Raw genomic sequence first — 5870 nt, forward strand, 5'->3', positions numbered from 1 at the left:
CGCAGTACACCACTCACCCACCCCGATTCCTCGCCCAAAGCTCACCGACGGCAACCCCGCCACGCAGCTCCGCCACCTCCCCGCGGACAACCCCCCTCCCTGCCCCCTCTAGCCAAATTGAGCCCACCCCCAGGTCCGCCAGACCCTCACCAAGCTAGGGCAACCGCCCGTTGCCCGAGAACCGGGCCACCGGCGGTAAACCGCCGTCGAGCCCACCGCCGGCCGGTTTTCCTCCCCTCAAACGGTTGGTTCGCCCCACGCCGTCGACCGTTGGCGTCGTCTTCCCTCTCGCTCTCTCTGTCGCGTGGGGCCCCGCGGCGACGACGTTTTCCCCTGCGCCCGCGCCATCTCCCCGACTTGGGCCACTGATAGGCCAGCGCCCTCGCGCGCCCCTGCGCCGGTTGGACCAAATTCCCCCTCCCCGGCCCACCAGCGCCAAACTCCTTTTCCTTTTTTTCAGCCCTTTTTCCTCTAATTAGTTTTTCTCAATATTTTATGTACCAAAAATCATCAAAACACTTTCTAGAGTCACATGTAATAATAATGACACACTATGATGGTGAAACCACTGATTGATGTATTTTTTTATTGATTGTTTTCACTAGAAGAAGCGGGGACCGAGGGCCCGGAACCCGTAGCCCCGGAAGAAGGGTCGGAGCCCGATCTCCCGGAAGTAGATCTTTTGTGCCAGGAAAGCTTCGACGAAGGCAAGTCCATCCTTCCCTTGATGCATAAATTACCTATTCTCTCTACCACTGCATAGGCCGGGAATTCAGGGGGAATATTGCATTGTGAGTGAGAGATGGCCCGCATTAACATATACATTCTGGATACGAAATATGGATTGAGAAGAAGGGAAATGTGTTTCTTCAAATAAAATCTCTTTTTGAAAAGTTATGCGATGAAGGGTACTCACCCTCATCACCTTGGGAGTGGGATGATCAGGGACTCCCTGGTTTAGGGGAGGGCCTAAGGTGTTGGCTCAGCTGGTTTAGGCATGAGCAGAAGGATTGTCCCCTCATATAAGGACCGGCTTGTCATTTTCACTACCTGTACTCCTTTGTCGTACAACCACTTGAGACTGTGTGGGCAGTCACTCAATCCGAACTCGTGCGGTCCAACCCCAGGGTTAAGAAGGCTGGGGAGCACCGGGAGGATAAGGAGGGGGAAAGTTTTGTCCGGTTTGGACATGGTGGTGGCCTGACTCCTTCTGGATAACCGTTAAGGTTAGGACGTACGAGGAAGGAAAGAGATCCGGCATTCGGGTCTCGCGACGGTGAGATCGCAGAAACCGGGCTAGTGGGTAAAGTGTACCCCTCTGCGCAGAGTCGAAAACCTATTCGAATAGTCCGTGTCCACTGGTATGGACGGGTCTGGTATGGCATGGCAATTAGAGATTTTTCTATGAGTTTCATGAAAAGGGAAATGTGTGATTAATGGGTGTTAAGAAAGAAACTAAGGCCACGGGAGCGGGAAGCTCAGTGGTGGTTGAGTTTTGGTTACTTTTAAGACTATGGGAAAAACCTTACAGCAAGTGCCTTTCTCTAAGAAAATGATGAGTGACTTCAACTACACCAAATAAAACATGTATATTATAGGTCTCTTCCTCTCTACGAGAGCGGGGTGGACTTGCGGAATACCTAGTGTATTCACCCAGATTTATTTATGTTTTTTCAGCAGCCAAAAACTTCTTTTCTGCTATGCTTGATTGAGAGGGCTGTGTCTGCACCCAGTTCTGCCTGTGGCTTGGGCTAGTATTTCTTTTCCTACTGCACTTCCTATTTTGGCTCTCTCGAGCTTGTACCCCAATATTGTAATAACAATTATCTAAACTCTGTACTATTTGAAGTAAGGAATGTGTTTACTAGCCTCCTGGGACTAGTAATTGTGTCACATTTGAGTCCCAAAGGATCGGGACGCTTCAATGTGCCACCACAAGGGTGGAATGAGACGCCCTTAGCTGACTAATTAGGAAAGCTAGTGGAAGACTACCTTACCCGAAAGGGGTAAGGGCAGTAGGGGAGTAGGCATGCAGGGAGGTTCTCGGGTTGATTTTGCTGCGATGGCGGTCAGATGAGGGATTCTTGTAATTGCTCTTCCTAGAAACTATAGCGGGTTTTCAGAAGCTAGTGAAACTTTGTAAAGGCCTCGTAGTGTTACCCTGCCTCGCTTCCTTGGTAGCGGTGTATGGGACTTATGACCCCTTGGTAGATGGGTAACATGACTTGTGGGTACATAGTACAACCTCTGCAGAGTGTAAAACTGGTATACTAGCCGAGCTCACGGTCAAGAGTAGCTCAGGACTCTCGCATGATTAAATTATGGAACTAAATTCAATTTGTCATATGCATTGCATGAGATTATTTATTAATTTTGTTCTATTATTTTTATTATGGTTTGGTATTTACTTATATTTAGTAACTGCTAATAAAAATTTGACCAACTTATTAAAATCAATGCTCAGCTTTAACCCCTATTGTTGATCAGCCTTACACATCACATGAACTCCCACTTTTGGTGAGTTCATGCACATTATTCCCCACAACTTGTTGAACGATGAACATGTGTGAGCTCACCCTTGCTGTCTCACACCCCCCACAGGAGAAGAACAGGTGGTTCAAGAGGAGCCACACAACGAAGAGTTCGACTTGATCTAGGTGGCGTCTCCCAGTTGAATTTATGGCGCCAAGGATGGACTTTAGTTTGTTTTATATTTATAATTTATTTTGTAAGACTTCCGCTATGTAATAAGTACTCTGATGATATTATGACATTTATCTCTATACACTCTGTTATTATATGTGTTGTCTTCTTTGGCGCATATATGAGATGCACCCGGCTTTGTCCCTTAAATCGGGTGTGATAGTGTCCCTCTCCTTCTTCTTCTTCTTCCCCTTGCCGTCCTCGCCATCCACCGTAGCCGCGGGGGGCTGGGCTTGGCGTTGAAGCGGGAGGCGGCGGAGGGGTGGCTAGGGTTGGTGGGCGCGTCGGCGACGGCAGGAGGGTTGGTGGAGGCGGAGGAGGGGCAGTCGTGGGACCAGTGGCTGGGGCGGCCACACTTGAAGCGTCCCGTGGGCGGCGACGCGGCCATGGCTGCTTAGGGTTGGGGAATCGGGGATGGATGGATGAATGGATCTTGCTCCTGGTCCTGGGCAAGGGGGGAAAGGAAATCAAGTGTTTTGGCGGGAGTTGGGAGGCGAGATGGCGCCAAATACAGATCGAAAGGACAAAAAGGAAGAAAAAAGAAAAAAGGGGGCATTCCGAGAATTGAACTCGGGACCTCTCGCACCCTAAGCGAGAATCATACCACTAGACCAAATGCCCTTTGGTGAATGTGGTCTTTGATCTATCATAATTGAACAACAAACTGGATATGTACCAAAACAGGCTATATGCTGAGATGACATCGTCCCAAGTCCATGTGACTTGTGAGATGGATGGATGAATCTTCTGGAGCACGTGAATGTGTGCTTTTGGTTTGGCTACGTGATAGTCGCCTAGAGGGGGGGTGAATAGGCGAAACCTGAAATTTACAAACTTAAACACACACTAAAGGCCGGGGTTAGAGTTAGAATTAAATTCAAGTCAAAAGAATATTTCTCTTGCTAAGAGTTGCTCAAAGAATGTGGATGATGTATGGGAGCCAACTGAAGTCAATACTAGCAAGGAAATGTTAGAGGGAAAACAAATCAAACGAGAATCAAGGTGAGTGAACACGATGATTTGTTTTACCGAGGTTCGGTTCCAAAGAACCTAGTCCCTGTTTAGGAGGTCATAAAGACCGGGTCTATTTCAACCCTTTCCCTCTCTCAAACGGTCACTTAGACCGAGTGAGCCTTTTCCTTAATCTCACGGGTCACTTAGACCCTGCAAGGACCACCACACACTTAGGTGTCTCTTGCTTCGATTACAAGTTTCTTAAGAATAAGAAGGGAAAAAGAAAAGGGCCAAACCAAGCGACAAGAGCAACAAAGAACACAAGTGATCCTCTCACAAGCCCTAATGCACTAGAGTTGATTTTGGGGCCTTGAGTGGATGGATTGCTTTGATTGTGTCTTGGAGTGTTGGACTTTTGCTCTTGCAATGAATGAGAATTCATAAATGCTTGGATAGGAGTGGATGAGGTGGTTGGGGGGTATTTATAGCCTCCCAACCACTTCTAGCCATTGGCTAATTTCTACTGATGATGGGTGCACCAGTGCGCCACCAGACAATCACTGTGCACTGTTCGGTGCGCGCCACGCCAGCGCAACCGTTAGGGTTCGGAGCAGTTGACCGTTGGAGATGTTTGTCTTCTAGCTACACCGGACAGTCTGGTGCCCTCTGACTTCTGTGCTTCTGACTTCTGCGCAGCACTGTTCCGCTCTGACATCTCCATAGTCGACCGTTGGATGAGCAGGGAGCCGTTGCTCTGCTGGCTCAGCAGACAATCCGATGTCACATCGGACAGTCCGGTGAATTATAGCGGAGCGCGCCCTGGAATTACTGAGAGTGGCTGGTTCGGAGTTGTACGGCCCGGGTGCACCGGACAGTCCGATGCGCCATTTTTCAGCACACTCAAGTTCTTCGCTTCATTTTTTATTGTGTCCCTAACCGGATTTCTTGCTTGGTTTGTGTAGAACCTTATGCACCTGCAATATATGATATCTGGAAAAACTAGTTAGTCCACGTGTTTGTGTTCATCATCAACCACCAAAATTAGTTATAGGAAATGGTTAACCCGATTTCCCTTTCAATCTCCCCCCTTTTGGTGATTGATGCCAACACAAACCAAAGCAAATATAAAGTGCAGAAATGTAACTAGTTTGCATTTATGACGAATGTGCATATATTACTTGGAGTTAAACCAATTGAAATTATCACTAAGAATGAATGGTTTGCTTTTCTTTTTATTTAACATTTTGGACCACATTTGCACCACATGTTTGTTTTTGCAAATCTTTTTGAAAACCTTTTCAAAATCTTTTGCAAATAGTCAAAGGTATAAGAATGTGATTTCAAGAAGCATTTTTAAGATTTGAAATTCCTCCCCCTATTTCAAATGCTTTTCCTTTGACTAAATAAAAACTCCCCCTGAAGAAATTCTCCCCTTAGCTTTCAAGAGGGTTTTGAAATAGATATGAAGTGAAATTATACCAATTGAAATTTTTTCCTACTAAATGTGAAGTTTTGAAGATGCCAATTTGAAATTTTACTTTCACATATCAATTGAAAATTAGATACTAATTGAAAAATACACCAATTGAAAAAAATCATTTTGAAAATTTTGAAATGGTGGTGTGGTCCTTTTGCTTTGGCTTAATACTTTCTCCCCCTTTGGCATTAATTGCCAAAAACAGAGAACTTGAGAGCCCTTTTATACTTCCTCCCACATTGATAAAAAACATATCAGTGAAAGATTATACCAATTGAGAGTTTGCGGAGTAACGACAATGGGTAAATGATGTCGTCAGAGTTTGGAGTGGGAGCCTTGCCTTTGCTGAATACTCCATTGCCCTTTCAATCTAAGACTAATCATAGAGATATACTTGAAAGCACATTAGTCTTAGCCTTGGAACAAGAAGAATAAGAAATATGCATTTGTACCAAATGAAAGAGACATGATCAAGGTATATGCATGAACTATGTGTGCAATGTTTCAATCAAAGTTCCGAGAATCAAGTATATTTAGCTCATTCCTAAGTTTGCTAAATGTTTTCTCATCTAATGGCTTGGTAAAGATATCGGCTAATTGATTCTTGGTGTTTACATAAGCTATTTCGATATCCCCCTTTGTTGGTGATCTCTTAGAAAGTGATACCGAATGTCTATGTGCATAGTGCGGCTATGTTCAACGGGATTATCCGCCATGCAGATTGCACTCTCATTAT

The 5870-nt window shown here is 45.7% G+C and overlaps 1 non-coding gene across 1 annotated transcript; it reads right to left on the reverse strand.

Moving 5' to 3' along the window:
- Window positions 1-3252: 3252 nt before the first annotated feature.
- TRNAP-AGG (transfer RNA proline (anticodon AGG)) lies at window positions 3253-3324 on the reverse strand. Its single transcript has one exon. It is a non-coding gene; the product is annotated as a tRNA-Pro (tRNA).
- Window positions 3325-5870: the final 2546 nt, after the last annotated feature.

The sequence above is a fragment of the Zea mays genome, chromosome 5, assembly GCF_902167145.1.
Source record: "Zea mays cultivar B73 chromosome 5, Zm-B73-REFERENCE-NAM-5.0, whole genome shotgun sequence".
Classification (NCBI taxonomy): Eukaryota; Viridiplantae; Streptophyta; class Magnoliopsida; order Poales; family Poaceae; genus Zea; species Zea mays.